The sequence below is a fragment of the Neomonachus schauinslandi genome, chromosome 3, assembly GCF_002201575.2.
Source record: "Neomonachus schauinslandi chromosome 3, ASM220157v2, whole genome shotgun sequence".
NCBI lineage: Eukaryota > Metazoa > Chordata > Mammalia > Carnivora > Phocidae > Neomonachus > Neomonachus schauinslandi.
Genome location: NC_058405.1, coordinates 55,332,842 through 55,352,196, shown reverse-complemented (window position 1 = coordinate 55,352,196; position 19,355 = coordinate 55,332,842). Strand labels below are relative to the sequence as shown.

General features: G+C 36.0%; 1 protein-coding gene across 1 annotated transcript in view; it reads right to left on the bottom strand.

Moving 5' to 3' along the window:
* The window catches only part of GTF2F2 (general transcription factor IIF subunit 2), a 149,583-nt gene that overhangs the window by 83,915 nt on the left and 46,313 nt on the right, over positions 1–19,355 (bottom strand). The gene's annotated exons all lie outside the window — the stretch shown is intronic.

Below are 19,355 nucleotides of genomic sequence, written 5' to 3'. Positions count from 1 at the left end.
ATTGTTTTATTTTGGCTTCTCAATGAAATAATGCAGAAACTTAGCTCTAAATGTGAGTGCATTTCTTCCCTCCCAAAGAGCAGCTAAATAATTTCTACGCCTCTCATTTTCTTTAGCTTCTAAGAATAAATTATATCTTAAATTTGCTCCTTTAAAATCTAACCATTAAAACAGGTAACTAAATCTTAATCTTAATAAATTTAAATCCTAACTGAGGTTACATAAATTAGCATATATGCCAAAAGTTTGCTTACACGTTAAAAACTTAGAATAAATTAGCAGCAAAACTAATATTCATTCTCAGAACTCTGACTTCCACTTACAAAATCAAAGGTAATGCAAAAGTTGGCTGCACATACTAAAGGAAATATTTTAAAATCTATTATACAAAAAAGTCCTTTAAAAAATCCACATAAAAAAAAAACAAACCAAAATTCCATATTAACCACACAGTCTTCTTTTATGTATAATGGGGAAAATGTTTCTAATAAAACATCAAATTATCTCCTATGTGCTTTAACATGGCTTAATCAGGCTTTAAAGGAACTATGAAAATGGAAAAATATAGTAAAATCTACTTCAGAACAGTTCACTGTAATTGAACTGTTTACATACCTCTCCAGCTTGTGAGTTGACTTTTCCTTGGCATTTGGACTTTGGTAATGAAAAAAATGAGAATGATTTAATGTCAAAGCAAGATTTTCTTTAACAAGATTTCATTACAGATAATGAAAATAGCCCTGACATATCTTTTTACAGGAGATATCACTGAACAAATCTCCTTCGAGGTAGTGTAAGTTTTTGCATGAATTCACAAAAAGAGAATTTAACTGTCGTAACAAATTATTACCAATGGAAACTACTACTTAAAGAAATCTGTCATTCATTTTAATGTATGTTTCTAAAAGAAATCATAGCTGGATGCATTTAACTCATCCTCACACTCTTGATAGATCATAATATTCTAAAACAATTTAATAATCTAGAAGGATATTTGACTAGATTAATTACTCTTGTATAACTCTTTATACATGTACCTTTTTAAATTCAGTTAGTTGCATTTGGATTTATATAGCCAAGTGCATAAATACTGTGTTGTTAAGTATGCAGAAAATATCATTTTCAATTTTCCCATTTCTTAAAATATTTAGAAATACTTTCCATTAAAAAAGACTCAAGAAATCATACAAAATGCCAACCATAAGTCAGAGTGATGTTGTCATATTTTTCTTTGCAGTCAATGAAGAATTTCTTCCTTAAAATTCTTCTCACAGAAATTCTCATTATTCTCATTGCTTTACAGAATAAATCAAAGTGACTCTTAATCTTCTTTTTCAAAAGAAAAGTAATAAAAAAATAGTTTACTTGCCACAAGCCAAACATATATACTCTTGTATTTGGAATTATCCCATGCAAAGCCTCTAGCGCTGTCTTTAAAATACGAAAAATAAAAAAAAATAAAATACGAAAAATAAAAATACAGTGTACTATATTTCTAAAATGTATATGGCTGTGTGCAGAGCAAATGAAACACTTACTGAGACTTTGCAAGTAAGAAAAGATGACTACCATCCCAGACTGAAGCTAATAATACTAATGAAGCTTGTTATTTTTTTAAAAGAAATTTGTTCATAGTTCAATTGCTATTTTAAAGAGGATATTAAAAAGTAACGCTTATTGTTTCATTACATGCCTGATACCAACACTACGAACATACGTGATCTCAATTAATCCTCACAATGACCCTAAGAAAGGTGCTATAATTCTTTCCTTCTTTCAGGTGAAGAAACAGAGACTTACGAGGGCTAAGAACCTAAGGTCATACAGTTATTAAGAGGTAAAAGTGGAACCAAGACTTGAAACCCAGGTATACTAGCTCCAGAGCCAGCAGGAACTGTGTCTGCTTTTGCCAGCCACTGACATCTCTAACACTTAGAACCTGGCATAAAACAGGCGTTCATGAAGTATGTGCTGAATACACAGGGCCAAAACCCAGGTTTGCCTCACTTGATAAAATCTCACAACGCAGGTACTCGTAAATGTTGAGTGACAAACTGAACTATGGGAAAGCAAATAATATTTTTAATGTCATGTTGGGTCATTTAAAGAACATGAGATGAATCATCTCACAAGAGTAAAGGGTATCCCAAATTTGTCTATTAGTAAATCTAGATTTTCATCAAGTTTGCGGAAAAGGAGGTTAACTTTTTAGGGCTTGTACAGTCCGCAGAATGGACATATTATGAAAAAATACGGCACACATGAGCACTGGAGTCAGACCTGGGTTCAAATCCAATTAACCTCCACTAACCTGCTTACATGACGTAAGCAAGATTCTGAACTTCTTTGAACTTCAACATCCTCATAACAAAATGGAGATAATGATTAGTTGACACACCTTTTATAAGACTTAAATGAAATTCTAAATTATACATAAAGTGCCTCACCCACTACAGACTTTCAATAAGCACTGGTTATTATCTTATCCAGTATAAAGATACCTTCATGACATAACCATGAATACCATGCACACAAAGGCACATTTACATTAATTAGGCTTTCAACTCAGACATGAACAGAATGCAGAACTTTTAACAAATGCACGCTTAATACTTTGATGAATACTATAAATACAAGAATACACTTTAGATTGCTACAGGCCAACACAGTTTTCATTTGTATTGGTTTAAAAATACATATGGTGAGTTTCCTGGGGCTTTTATATTCTATCTTCATTTACAAAATCTACAAGAACAAAATAATCATTGCAGCTGTTTCATCAGCAGTATAAAACCAGTCAGCAGTAATATATGTGATAACACAATCTTAGAGATACCCCTATCTAATAAATTCTGGTTAAATGTCTTGAACTGCAATGATGTCAGTCAAGGTTAAAATTAGAGCATCTGAATCATAATTATCCTTCCTAATAAAGCAGAGATGTAACATGGACTATCCAAAACAACATGTAACTTAGAAATTATTTGTATTTAGCTCTGAAATATATATGGCTACTTCCTCAGCAGATTGGTCTTCCTAATCATATTTTGCTTAAGCTAATACTAAAATTAATTTGCTTCTGTTAACAAGCATCACGGGAGTGGTGATAAAGGAAAGTGTGCTGGGCAGAGGGAAACATCTAGGATGAAATTTTAAATTTACCTAAAATAATTTATGAAAAGGTGACGGTGTTCCTACTTCTTGATCAAAACACGCAATGGTTCAAGAGTTTCTCTCAAACAAAAATCACTGATATAAATCTCATAAGCTGCTATAAATGACCTCCATTTAATTAAAAATTTCCAACAATGCAAAAAAAAAAATACAATGTTAACGATATTGAATGTGGAACCTCTAGTTTTATTTAGATCACTATTTCAGAAAAAAATACTGAATTGGATATGAAAGAGTGAGGCAATCATAATGCACTTCTTTATTACAGGTCTTAAAAAACTGTTCCCTACCATAAAGTATAACAGTCAACCTAATAGCACAACAGGTTTTCCCAAACCCAAGATTCCAGAGTATTTAGGTACATTTAAAAGCAACATTTAGTAGTTTGGTTTTTGTTTTTTGAGTTTTTAAAAAATCTAGTTAACTTTGGAAAATTCCTTTTTGAAGACAGGCCCAACTTTTCAAAAAGCAATTTTGATTACTGTCCTCTAAGATGTTTAGACATATTTCTACATCATTAAAGTATAAAACCGAACAAGTCTGGTTTCTTCCTAATTCCACTCCACTAATTTTGCCTTGTAATAACAGATGTTTGTAACTAATTTTTAAGGTTAAGAATTATCGAATGATACTAACTTTAATTTCAGTGGTTTCTTGAATTTAATAACCTGACTTTATGCAGTTGCACAAAAAACTAGACCATTTAGCATTTACTTTAGGCATATCATTTGATGAACTGTTATTTTTATTTATATATTTATATATTTATTTATTTTATTTTATTTTTAAGTAATCTCTACACCCAACGTGGAGCTCAAATTTACAACCCTGAGATCAAGAGTCACGTGCTCTTCTGACTGAGCCAGCCAGGTGCCCCATTACTTGTTTTTTTAAAAACATTAAAAATAAGTATGAATGCAGATACCTATGATCCTATATCCTAACAAAAAAAATTTTTTTTAAATAGGCTCCACACCCAGTGTGGAGCCCAACGAGGGGCTTGAACTCACAACCCTGAGATCAAGACCAGAGCTGAGATCAAGAGTTGGATGCTTAACCAAGTGAGCCACTCAGGCACCCCCTTAAAGAACTATTTTGATTTTTATGTATTTTTTCTATCCGTGTGCATGCATATATATATATTTTTTTAAGATTTATTTATTTGAGGGAGAGAGAGAACGCACGCGCACATGTGAGCGGGGCAGAGGGAGAGAGAGAGAGAATCTCAAACAAACTCCCCATGGAGCATAGAGCCCCACCCAGAGCTCAATCTCACGACCCTGAGATCATGACCTGAGCCGAAATCAAGAGTCAGACATTTAACCAACTGAGCCACATAGGTGCCCCATATCCATGAATATTTTTATAGAAACCCCTACAGAAAGAAAAAGGAAAGACTATATATAGCTATGTACAGGAATAATTTATTAATAAGGGTTGGGTGACCACTGGAGAGAAACACCAAACAAAGAATCTAAAAGTCACAGGTGATTAATTTATAAAACAACAAAACCAAAATATACAACCACAGGCATTTATGATACATATATGTTTATTACAACGCAGCCTTGAAAATGGGCAAGATAATGCTGAAGGATGGTTAGCAGCTCCCCTCATTAGAGTAGGCCAAGACTTGGCTTAAGATACCGGAAGATGCTGAAGTTAACCAAAAGGGAATCCAGCCAGTCTGGTGAGTTTGCTGCAAGAAAAACCTAAGATAGAGAATCCATTTCTGAGACATGTTGAGCCACAACCACAGAAAGGAAAGGAGGTGACTGACAGGTCAGGGAGTAAGTCTACCCAGGAAAGAAACCTCTGTGAGCCAAGGAGATTTTCCTCATTCAGGAACAGAATAATTACTGAATAATTCAGAAGAATAGCTAGCTCCCTGGGAATAACCACCAAACTGATTGCTAAAAATGAACTAAAAATTCTTCCTTGGGAACATCTAAGAAAAAGTAGAATATCTTTAAACAACTTGGGGGGGGGGGGTTGGGAGGTGGAGAGGGTATTTATATAAAGTAAGCAAAGGAACAACTTCACAAATTTCTGAGTAAAGTCAACTTTTGTACTATACCCTCCACCCCCACTTAGGGGGTAGAGGAGGAGTAAGAGGGTGGACAGAGAAAAGCATAATTCTCTTCTGCTTCCCAGTAGTATCAAACAATTAAAAAAAATACTTAGGATCAAAAAGCATCTTGTAGGCTCTGTTTTAGAGTCTTGAAAGGAAGTGAAGTAAAAAAACTGGGAAGGAGAAACACAGTCTAAAAAACTGAACTGGTGGAAGCCGGCAGACCAACATGGCCAATTTCTTAGGAGCAGTAAGGCATGAATGAAGAGTTACATAAGAAGCTATCTCCAGACAGGGGCCTGAGGCTTTAACCAGCAGGGCAGCCATTTATTCCCTAAGGAGCTAGTATTCTTATCTTCAGTTTTCCAAATTAATAAACTTGTGGTAAACTACTCAAATTAATTAGACACTTCCCCAAGAACATGTCAACAGAAGGATTAAGAAGAGCAACTGCTGGCTTTTTTTTACACTGAAAATACTAGAGCACTGATGCTAAAGCTCACATACTTTTTCTAAAAAAATCAGATAAAAAGTGACCCAAAGGCCAATAGTGGTGCATTTTTGTTCAGGTTATACAACACGATCTGTTGATCTTTTAAGAGCAACACCCACTCACCCACATATTAATAGATTTTATATTTACTTCTAAATACACAGTGTTTTTGTATTATATAGCTTTAAAAGATAAAATATGAAGTTATTGTTGCTTAATACCTTATTTTACATAGCTATCTGAGAGGCAAATTACTAATAAATCCTTAGAAGATTTAAACACAAGAATATATACGTTAAGATTCCACTGGAAAAAGTATTTTGAAAATTGGCAAACTAATAAGCAAAAGATGTCAACTAAGATTAATACAGTTAAATAGTCCTGAATACTGCCTTGAAACCCAGGCATCTTTTAGCTTCTGGTCAGTTATATGTACTAAATATAACCAAACAGGATGACGACAGATTGAGAAATATTCTTATTATAAAGCAATCAAGGAAGATGCCTGCTAACGTAGTCCCTACCAATCTTTTATAAAATCAAAGAGGATAGGATCAATGACATTGCTTGGTCAATCTTTCTGAACTGAACACACACCTAACTAAAGCTGCTATTAATATCTTCTGCTTGGCTTCATACTAATGATAGATTTCTTTTAAATTTTATTTTAAGTTACATTGTAATTTAATTACCATAGCAATTCACTTTCTTAGACCCTTAGTTTAAAAACATGTTTACACTGGACATTTATTTAAAATTGTCTCTGCAGGGGCACCTGGGTGGCTCAGTCGTTAAGCGTCTGCCTTTGGCTCAGGTCATGATCCCAAGGTCCTGGGATCAAGCCCCGCATCAGGCTCCCTGCTCGGCAGAAGCCTGCTTCCCCCTCTCCCGCTCCCCCTGCTTGTGTTTCCTCTCTCGCTGTGTCTCTCCCTGTCAAATAAATAAATAAAACCTTAAAAAAAAAAACAAACCTGTCTCTGCAGCCTAAGACTCTCACCTTTGAGTCTACTGCTCATCTCTATTCAAATTCCTAGCTCATATTACAAATGAAAAATAGTTAACAATAAATAATAAATATAAAAATAAAAGAATAAAACAAGGAAGAATAAAAGGACACTAATGTTTACTAAGCATTAACTTATGCCAGGCACTTTTCTTATTGCTATGTCTAATGTACAAACGGAGAAACTGAAGTTTGGCCAAGTATGTCTAAGATTTCAGAGCTCCTAATGAGATTTTCTTTTCTTTTTTTTTAATATTTTATTTGTTTATTTGAGAGAGAGAGAATGAGAGAGAGCATGAGAGGGAGGAGGGTCAGAGAGAGAAGCAGACTCCCTGCTGAGCAGGGAGCCCGATGCGGAACTCGATCCCGGGACTCCAGGATCATGACCTGAGCTGAAGGCAGTCACTTAACCAACTGAGCCACCTAGGCGCCTGGAGAGATTTTCTTTTTAAAGATTTTATTTATTTATTTATCAGAGAGAGAGAGCACAGGCAGGGGGAGTGGCAGGCAGAGGGAGAAGCAGGGTTCCCACTGAGCAGGGAGCCCGAAGCAGGACTCAATTCCAGGCCCTGGGATCATGACCTGAGCCGAAGGCAGATGCTTAACGGACTGAGCCACCCACCCAGGCATCCCTCCTAAAGAGAGATTGAGGAGGGTTTTAATTCAGCAGTCAGGTTCCAGAACCCACTCTCAACTACTACAACATAACATTGTCAATCTAAATTCTCCCCCTAGCTTTGAAAAGTAGAAAATTGTTTTTCCCCCTCCATCTATGAAAAAGAGTGTTCATCAAACAACCTTTAGTAAATGTGATTCAGAGGTAAGATGTTCAACTCACCTGGAAATTTTTTAAGAACAGTAGAGGGGCATCTAGGTGGCTCAGTCAGTTAAGCATCTGCCTTCGACTCAGGTCATGATCCCAGGGTCCTGGGAACAAGCCCCACATTGGGCTCCCTGCTCAGCAGGGAGCCTGCTTCTTCCTCTCCCTCTGTCCACCTCCCCCCACTTGTGCGCTCTCTTTCTCTTTTTCTCTCTCAAAGACATAAAATCTTAAAAAAAAAAAAAAAAGAACAGTAGAAAGAAATGTTTACATATGTAAGTAATTGACACATTTAAAACACTCGGCTATTCATTCAAAGATTCCCCAGAAACCTCTCTGGGCCAAGCTTTTTTCCTCTGATTTCTTATTCTGAAGTAATAATAACTCTCCTTAAAACCACTACTAATAAGAAAATAAATTCCAAGCTGTCATTAGTTGAAATACGTGACCCTTTCCTTTTTGAGGCAGCCAGCAAGAAGGGAAGGAGGTATATAAAGAACTGATGGCATATATCTTTTGTTTTTTAATGACTATATATGGCAAGGACCACTAAAGAGACTGACAATCTACCAATACAAAAATATATTTTTAAAGAAAAAGTCATGCTTTCCACATCACTATATCTTCTAAAGAAAATATTAAGATGTGAAAAAACAATTGAATAATTTTATTGAATAAAAATTTCTTAAAGCAGTACATTAAAGTAATTAAGAGCCTTCAATTATATAAGCACACAGAAATAATAATTCAATCCACTTCACTACAAACACATAAAACTAAAAAAAAAAATGATGAATCATTTTTCACATGATTTAAGCCATACTGACCAAATTAAATCAGAGCTTATAAATTAAGACAAAATGTACTTATTAAAAATTATATTTCAACATCAGAGGAAATCAAGATGCATGGAGAGAAAACTGGTCCAATAAGTAAATCAATTCTTCCATAAAAGTGTTTAGTCAGCTTAAAAGTAAACTTTCATTAATTGCCTAGAACTCTTTGAGGAGTAAAAAATATATGTAATTTATCTTCTATATATAAAATTATAGCTATATATCTAAAACAGACACATAATCTTGAGTCTAAAATGGAGATAAAAATTCTACAATGAAACTGGAAAAAAACCTGCATAGTTTTTAAAAGCCATGCATGAACCCTTTTTAAAAATAAAGGGATCTAATTTGGAAATCTAGACAATATACAGACACATGAAAATAGTAATTCAGGAATAATATGGCATGATCAGAAAACTAGAAAAAAGCACAAAATCTATTTACAGCTAATACTAAGGCTAAACAGCAGTGGAATTAGCTGTGGAACAGAATGTTAACCTTTAAAGCCTCAATAAAGTGAAAATGTAAATGATAAAAATTGAGAAATTGCGTTTTGAGGGAAATAACTTCCTCATTTTTCATAAAAAGGAAAAACAAGTTTGTCAAAAAGTGGCACCTGGAGTTAAAAAAAAACAAACATAATGACTCGAACCCCTTAATTCCTCCCCTCTCACACCCACAGCCTCATTCCCCAACTACAGAAGCAGCTCTTGGGAACTCATATTTTTTTTGTGGAAAAGAAGCATCTGTTTGAGGTTGAACAATTCTTTCCATTCTCTTTCTTCTGTTACTTCAAGTAAATTAACCACACTTGTTTCTATTCCCTATGATGGTGGCCTAAGTTATTTAGATCAAAGCTCCCACTGAAAACAACTATAAAAGCTGAACAAAATCTTAAAAGTATCAAAAAGACCACAAGATAATAAGTAATCACCAATCTCCAAATATAGGGAAAACAAGAATCTGTGAGGTCATAGGTCAATCCAGAGAAAATGAGACACCCTATTTAGACAATCTCCCAAAGAAAGCAGTGGGGGAAATAAACAGAACTCAAAATCCAGAGCTGCACAAGGTGGAAAGCGTAACAGGAGTCTCTTACCATAAAAACTTAAAATCCCAAAGGACCATACCCTCAAGGTGAGGGTAAACAGGACGTGGAAAAGTCCACGATGAATCATAACTAGGACGACCACAGGTCCTAGTTTCCCAAGACAGTCTGGTTTATAACACTTTTTTTTACTCTCAAAAATGTTCCAGTTGGGCGGTACGTTACATGGTCACCCTAATGATCAACTGGTTTCAGTCCTCTGGCTATCCTACCAGAAAAATGTCAAGCCTTGAACATGGTTTAAATGTGGTCACCTGTCTCTGCAGGTGACTGTCAAAAACTCCTCCATCCCTATATAAGGAAAATTCTGAGAGTTTCAACAAGAACCAAACAGGACATCTAGAAATAAAAAAATATAAGTAAAATTTAAACCTCACTGGATGAGACTAGACATAACTGAAGAAAACTTCAGTGAGCTGAAATATAACATAGCACAACACAGCATGAAAAGAATAAAGCTGGAAAAATCAGAAAAGAGACATAAAAGGTAGAGTGAAAAGGCTGAACATCTATTTAAAACATTAGTTTAATCAGAATCTCAGAAGGAGGGTAGAAAAAGAAATGGAACAGAAGCAACATTTAAAGGGATGGTGTCTGAAAATTTTCAACTGCAGGAAAATAGCAATCAACAGATAAAAGAGGCTCAGTGAATCCCAGGCAGCTTATGTAAAAAGAAATCTCCATTTAGATTATCAAATTAAAACTGTAGAAATTAAATATAAAGAGAAAAATTTTAAGTAGCCACAGAGAATAAAAAGATTACCTTCAAAGAAGCAGCAGTAAAACTAAGCAGAATTCTCCATGACAAAAACAACTGAAGGCTGTGACTATCTTCAATGAGTTGAATGAAAGTATCTATCAGCCTAGAATTTTATACTCAGCAAAAACACAAATTACCAGTATCAGGAATGAAAACGAAGGCATTATTACAAATTTTAGGGACATTTTAAAAGAAAACGAGTGGAAATTCATTCCAATAATTTTGACAACTTAGATAAGATGAAGTCAAAATTCACCAAAAGACACCAGAAGATACAGGAGATACAAAGAGTCCTTATAAATAAATCGACTTCATGTCAAGAACTGAGAAGGGCCTGACATTTCACCCAAGTTACTCACAAACTAACAAGTTATCCTGCCACAATTTCATAGATGCCAACAGAAGATAGGAGACTCCTAGGCCAGGGGAAAAGGATTTTATTATTCACCACAAAGCAGACAGCATGATTTTTACATTTGTATCCAGTTCCTTTTGCCCCTGCTATCTGCCCATGGCAGCAACCTAGAAGAGGCTCAGGTAGATAATATGTACACAAAGGGTTTGTGTCACAGCTGAGGAACCCCAAGCTCAGAAAACCACCAATCTCATATGGAGGCTGCCCGCAAACCTAACAAACTTTTGCCCTGTAGAGAGATCCTATTTCTGTATTTCAAGGCTTTTTGCTATACATTCTTAAAAGGATAGTCTGAGATAAAAGTTGTCACAAGAGGTGTAGAAATGCTATACAGATTTGCTCCCCAACTTCATAATTTAAAAATTGCCCACAAAGAAAATTCCATTTCCAGTTAGACTAATCAGTGAATTCTGCTAAATAGTTAAGGAAGAAATATACCTGGTCTTACAAAAAATCATCTTCGTAACAAGAAAAGGATCACTTCCCCAACTCATTTTATGACTACAGTATAACCTCAATACCAAAACTTGATAAAAACAGGCGAGGGGCGCCTGGGTGGCTCAGTCGTTAAGCATCTGCCTTCAGCTCAGGTCATGATCCCAGAGTCCTGGGATCGAGCCCCACACTGGGCTCCCTGCTAGGTGGGGAGCCTGCTTCTCCCTCTCCCTCGCTCCCCCTGCTTGTGTTCCTGCTCTCGCTATCTCTCTCTGTCAAATAAATAAATAAAATCTTTAAAAACAAAACAAAACATTAGGCGAAAGGAAAATTATGGGCTAATTAAATTCATGAACATAAATGTAAAAATAGAAACAAAAGATAAGCAAACTGAATCTAGCAATATTTGAAGTATTATAAATCAAAGTCAAGTTAGAGTTATTCCAGGAATGGAAGTTTGATTAGCAATTTTAAAAAACAATAGAATTTTCCACATAAATATATTTTATAATATCAACAGATCTCGATACAGAAAAAATATCTGATTAAATTCATCATTCATTCATTGGCATGCTTAGCAAATCAGGAAAAAACAGGAATTTCCCTAATCTGATGAGGAATGCCTACCCAAAACAACCAACTAACTAGAATCTACAGCAGACATAAAAATGAAGTGTTAAACAGACATGACTCCATCACTACCCCCAACTAGTACAATAAGGCAAGAAAAAGAAAGAAAAGGTACAGTATTTGGAAAGAAAGATGCAAAACTGAGATTTTATTTGCAGATTTTACGATTACATAGGTATGAAGTTTTTAAAAATTTATAGATAAACTATTAGAATGAAAAAGGCAGTTGAACAAGGTTGAAGAGTACAAGGTCAATATTAAAATTCAATTGTATTTCTATATACCAGAAACAAAGTGATGACAATCTTTTAAAAGAGATGCTTTATACAGTAGGGTCAAAAATATCAAACATCTAGAAATCATAAAAGTATGTAACTCTTGGTTTCAGCTCAGGTCATGATCTGAGAGTTCTGAGATGGAGCCTGTGTTGGTCTCTGTGCTCAGCAGGGAGTCTGCTTGAGAGTCTCTTTCCCTCCCCCTCTGTCCCTCCCAATTGTGTGCTCTCTCTAAAATAAATAAATAAATTTAAAAAAAAAAATTAAAGACCTCACAAATGTTCATATATTGCAAAAGTCAATAAAAGATGTTAATTTTTCCTAAGTTGCTATACAGAATGATACAATTCCAATAAAAAATAAACCAGTCAAGTGCTTATGCAAGGTAAGCTGATTCTAAAATCTACATAGAAATGTAGACAGGCCAAAAATAACCAAGATACTCCTAAAGAAAAAGATGGCAAGGGGCTTCCTGTCCTGGATATCAAGACTTAGTATAAGGTAAAATTGTTTGGTATAGCATAAGGATAAATGAATCAACTAATGGAACAGATAGAGGAGTCTAAAAACAGACTTCTGCTTCAATAAATACCTATGGCAAAGGTAGCAATGCATAGCAGTGAGAAAAAGACAGTCTTCTAAAATGTACATGATACTCGTCAATATTGAGGAGAAATAAAATTTGACCCCTATCTCACACCATACAGAAAAAACAATTCCAGGTAGACTATAGATCTAAATGTGAAAGACAATACAAAAAAGCTTCTGGAAAATGATGAGAATACCTTTATGATCTTGGGCACTGCAATGGGACACAAAAAGCACAAATCATAAAAGACTAATAAAGTGGAATGCACCAAAGATAATAACTTCTGTTCATCAAAAGACACCTTTAAGAGAATGAAAAGGTGAGTCACAGAATAAGACACTTGCAACCCATATAACTAAGGGTTATACCCACAATTTATAAAGAATTACAACTCAAAAAGAAAAAGTCAACCCAATAAAAAATAGGTAAGAGATCTCAACAAGCATTTCATAAAACAGGAAATCCAAATGGACAATAATGAAAAGGACTCAACTTCATTAGAAATCAGGGGAATGTCAAATCAAACCACAATAGGAAATCACTACACATCCATTTTTAACAGTTAGCCTTAAAAATAAAAATTGGACTATACTACTGGAGAAGAGTTTAAAAACTCACTGTTGATGGGAATATAAACTGGTATAACTCCTTTGAAAAACAGTTTAGCATTATCAACTTGAAGAAAAAATAAATACGTCCTGTGACCAAACAAAGCCCACACATAGGAATATGCCTTTTAAAAATGTATGAACCAGGACAACTGTACAAAAATGTGACAGCAGCACTGGCAATGAGCCACAAATTATAAACACCTCAAATATCCATTAACAGTAAAAATGGATAAACTATGTTAAATACACACTTTGGAATACAGGAAAAAAAGTAATAAGCTACTGCTATATACAACATGAATCAGTCTTAGAAAATAGTGTTCAGTTAAAAAGCTATGCTAAAAATGAGTGCATTTTTTTTTTTTAAGATTTTATTTATTTGACAGAGAGAGACACAGCGAGAGAGGGAACACAAGCAGGTGGAGTGGCAGAGGGAGAAGCAGGCTTCCTGCTGAGCAGGGAATGTGATGTGGGGCTCGATCCCAGGACCCTGGGATCATGACCCGAGCCGAAGGCAGCCGCTTAACTGACTGAGCCACCCAGGTGCCCCAAAATGGGTGCATTTTGTATGATTCTTTTTAACAATCAAAAATGAAGAAAAATATATTGCAAAGGAATGAAGACTTAAATGCTAAGAATTATGAAAGAAAAATAAAGTGATTATCATAAATGTTAATGATAATGGTTACCTCTGGGGAGGAAGGAGTGCGTTACGATGGAGGAAGGATACGATACCCAGCAGCTTCTGAGGGGCTGGACATATTTCCTGTATTTGTTAGTGTTCACTTTTTAAAATATTTTTTAAATTATCTATACTTATTTTTAAAAATAGCCATTCTGGAAAATTTTGGCAGTTTCTTATAAAATTTAACATGGAATTATCATATGACCCAGCAAATGCACTCTTGGGCATTTATCCCAGAGAAATGAAAACTTACATTTACACAAAAATCTATACACAAATATTCACAGCAGCTTTATTTGTACTAGCAAAAAATGGGAAACACAGAATGCCTCCATACCATGGAAATACTCAGTGAGAGAAAGAAATGAACTATTGATACATACAAAACCTTGGATGAATGTCCAGGGAATTTAAGTGGGAAAAAAAGCATTTACATAATATTTTTTTAAATGATAAAATCATAGAAATGGAAAACAGATCAGTAGTTACCAGGGGTTAAAAATGGGGTAGGGGAATATAGGGGATGGGACTGGTAGGAAGGGGCATGGTTACAAAAGGCTGAAACAAGGGATCCTTGTGGGAATGGAACTGTCTGTACCTTGAGAGTGGTGGTGGGTACAGGAAAGCACACGTGATAATAAAATTGCATGGAACTAAACACATGCATGCATACACATCAGTAAGTACAAGTAAAACTGGGGAAATCTGAATACCAGTGGACTGAATGGATGTCAATACCGATGGCAGTGGACTGTACACAACTACAACGGATTGTACTATAGTTTGGCAGTATGTTAGCGTTGACGGAAACTGGGTAAAGAAAACAAAGGGTCTCTGTATTATTTTTTAGAGCTGCACATGAATCTACGATTATCTCAAAATAAAAATTTAACCAAAGTAACTGAAAAAATAGAACACACATAATTTCTCTCTCTCTCCCTACACCCTTATTTCTGTATCTATGTACCTTTATGATGTCTAGTTGCAATAATAACCAAATGATAATTATTTACTTCTTGGTGGTGGGAACTCTGGGTGATTTGAATGTTTCTGTATTGTTAAATATATACACATATATATATATGTATATATATATATATTTTTAATGAACATCTCTCTCTCTCTTTTTTTTAAGGATTTTATTTATTTATGAGAGAGAGAGAGAGCACAAGCAGGGGGAGAGGCAGGCAGAGGGAGAAGCAGGCTTCCCGTGGAGCAACGGACCCGATGCAGCATTCGATCCCAGGACCCCGGAATCATGACCTGAGCTGAAGGCAGGTGCTCGACCAACTGAGCAACCAGGTGCCCAACATCTCTCTTTTTATACAAATAACAAGTCATTACTTAATTTTTAAAAAGAATATAGTGCAAAACTTATACTCTAAAATTAGAAAACACAGAAAAATTTTAAAAGAAATAAAGACATCCGTGTTCATGGCTTGGAAACAATACTGTTAAGATAATAATATCCTCCAAATTGATCTATAGACTCAATACAATCCTTACCAAAATCCCAGTTGGTCCTTTTTGCAGAAATTAACAAGCTGATCCTAAAATTCACATAGAAACTCAAGGGACCCAGAAGAGCCAAACAATCATGAAAAAGAACAAAGCTAGAGGATTCTCAATTTCCCAATGTCAAAACTTCCTACAAAAGCTACAGTAATCAAGACTGTGTGGTAATGGCATGAAGGATAGATATATGGAGTGATGGAATGGAACTCAAAGTCCATAAACAATTTCTGATCAATTGATTTTCAACAAAAATGCCAAGACAACTGAATGGAGAAAAGAGAGTCTTTTCAATCAATAGTGCTGGGACAACTGGATATCCACATGCAAAAGAATAAAGCTGGACTCCTACTTCATACCATATACAAAATTAACTCATAATGGAATATAACTTGAATGTAAGAGCTAAGACTACAAAACTCGTAGAAGAAAATATAGGTAAATCTTTATCACCTTCAGTTAGGCAAAGCCCTTTCAAATATAACAAAAAAACATAACAAAAAGAAAAAAACAGACAAGTTGGATTTCATCAAAATTAAAAGTTGTATGCTTTAAAGAATACCATCAAGAAAGTAAGAAGACAACCTCGAGAATGGGAAAACATGTTTGCAAATCATCTATCTGACAAGGGACTTGTACATATATACAACTCTTATAATTCAATAATAAAAAGACAAACATCCTAGCGAAGGATCTGAATGGACATTCTCTAAAAAAGATATACATGGGACGCCTGGGTGGCTCAGTCAGTTAAGCGTCTGCCTTCAGCTCGGGTCATGATCCCAGCCAGTCCTGGGATCACGTCCCACACTGGGCTCCTTGCTGAGCAAGGAGCTTCTCCCTCTGCCTGCCGCTCCCCTTGCTTGTGCTTGCGCTCGCTCGCTTGCTCTCTCTCTCTCTCACAAATAAAATCTTAAAAAAAAAAGTTAAAAAAAATAAAAAAATTAAGAAGATATACAAATGGCCAATAAACACAAGAAAAGATGTTCAACATCATCAGCTATCAAGGAAATGAAAATCAAACCCACAATGAGACTATTTCACCCTCACTAGGATGGCTATAATAAAAAGGACAGATTGGGGCGCCTGGGTGGCTCAGTTGGTTAAGCGACTGCCTTCAGCTCAGGCCATGATCCTGGAGTCCCAGGATCAAGTCCCACATCGGGCTCCCTGCTCAGCGGGGAGTCTGCTTCTCCCTTTGACCCTCTTCCCTCTCGTGCTCTCTCTCATTCTCTCTTTCTCAAATAAATAAAATCTTTTAAAAATAAATAAATAAATAAAAAGGACAGATTGTATCAAGAGTTGGTGGAGAGGTAGAGGAAATCGGAACCCTGCTAGTGGGAATGAAAAATGGTGCAGTTGCTGTGGAAAACAGTCCGGCAGTTTTTCAAAAGGTTTAACAAAGTTACCATATGATCTAGCATTTTACTCCTATACTATGTTCTGTATATATATTCTACTATATACTGAAGAGATTTGAAAATGAAAGTTCAAACAAAACAAAAAACTTGCACACAAGTGCTCTTAAACAGCATTGTTCTTACTAGCCCCAGAGTGGAAACAATCCAAATGCCCATCAACCGATGAATGGATAAAGAAAATATGGCATATCCATATGATGGAATATTATTCAGCAATAAAAAGAAATTAAGCATGATTAATGCTAAGTCACGGATGAACCCTGGAAACATGCTAAGTGAAAAATGCCAGTCTCAAAAGATCAAATATGTACTGTATGATTCCACTTATGTGAACTGCCTAGAATAGTTAAATATAGCTACAGAGACAGAAAGGAGATTAGTGGTTGCCTTGGTTTGGGAGACTGGGGTGAGACTAACAGGTGACTGCTTACATATGGGGTTTCTCTTTGGGATGATAAAAATGCTCTAAAAAAGACTGTGGTGCTGGCTGCAGGTCTCTATGAATATACTAAAAACCACTGACTTGTACACTTTAAATGGGTAAATTGTATGGTGTATATGAATTTTACCTTAATAAAGCTGTTATATAAAAAAAGACAATATAATGCAAATACTTTTCATTTTTAAGACCACTAAATAATATCAAGTTTACTCATAGATAAATTAGGGAATTATAAGCTTCTCCCTCTCGCTCTGCTGCTCCCCCTTGCTTGTGCTCTGTCAAATAAATAAATAAAATCTTCAAAAAAGGGGGGGGGGCACCTGGGTAGCTTAGTCGGTTAGGTGCCTGCCTTCAGCTCAGGTCATGATCCCAGGGTCCTGGGGTCGAGCCCCACATTGGGCTCCCTGCTCAGTGGGGAGTCGGCTTCTTCCTTTGACCCTCCCCCCTCTCATGCTATCAAAAAATAAAATCTTTTTTTTTTTTTTAAAGATTTTATTTATTTGACAGAGAGAGAGACAGCGAGAGAGGGAACACAAGTAGGGGGAGTGGGAGAGGGAGAAGCAGGCTTCCCGCCGAGCAGGGAGCCCAATGCTGGGCTTGATCCCAGGACCCTGGGATCATGACCCGAGCCGAAGGCAGCCGCTTAACTGACTTGAGCCACCCAGGTGCCCCAATAAATAAAATCCTTTTTTTGAAAAATAAAAATAAAATAAGTGGGGAGCCAAACCATGAGAGACTCTTGACTCCGGGAAACAAACTGAGGGTTGTGGAAAGGGAGGTGTGTGGGGGGAATGAGGTAACTGGGTGATGGGCATTAAGGAGGGCACATGATGTGATGAGCACTGGGTGTTATATGCAACTAATGAATCACTAACACTACACCAAAAACTAATGATGTATTATGTATTAGCTAATTAAATTTAAATTAAAAATAAAATATAAATGAAAATAGGGATTTATGAAAAATTCAAAAATACTATGCTTAAGCAGAAAATAGACACTTTTTATTTTGGAGCTATTTATGATTTTATAATATTTTTTTTTTAACGGGAGAAAAAAGAGCAATCCATAAAGAGATAGTAGGATCTGAGAACCATACTAACATATGCACAGATGAAGTGTTATACCTGGAATTTGCTTTAAAGGAATCCGGCAGTGGATAAGGCAGGTAGGAAAAGGAGTAATAGATAAGTATATAGAGATTCATATATTATTCTCTCTACTATGTTTGAAAATGTCCATTTAAAAGACTCAAAGTATAACCTTATTAAGCACCAAACTTCCAAAGAATTATAACTTCCAAAGATTTAAAATATTATAAAATCAGTTTTACAAAAATATCTATAGTTCTACAGAAATAGTATAATGATTGGGGTGCCTGGGTGGCTCAGTCGATTGGGCGTCTGACTCTTGATTTTGGCTCAGGCCGTGAGCTCAGGATCATGAGATCAAGCTCCGTGTCAGGCTCTGTGCTGGGCGTGGAGCCTGCTTAAGATTCTCTCTCTCCCTCTCCCTCTGCCCCCCACCCCTCCACTCACTCTAGTTCTTGCTCCTTTTAAAAAAAAGGAAAAGAAATGGTATAGCAATTGATTTTCAAATAAATCTGATTTTCTAAAGAGCTTACACAGCACTAGAGTATCCTTCAAAATAAGGCCGCGCATGGGGCGCCTGGGTGGCTCAGATGGTTGGGCGTCTGCCTTCGGCTCAGGTCATGATCCCAGGGCCCTGGGATCGAGCTCTGCGTCGGGCTCCCTGCTCAGCGGGGAGCCTGCCTCTCCCTCGGCCTCTCTCTCTGTCTCTTATGAATAAATAAATAAAATCTTTAAAAAACAAACCAAAACCAAAATAAAGCCGTGCACTTTATAACAGAAATTAACAATCTGTATCAAATATATATCACTTGACTAAATCTAAAGCAGATAAAATTTATTTCTCCAGAGCGGGAGACAAACCGTAAGAGATCCTTAATCATAGGAAACAAACTGAGGGTTGCTGGAGGGGAGAGGGGTGGAGGGATGGGGTAACTGGGTGATGGACACTGGGGGAGGGTATGTGCTTTAATGAGCACTGGGTTT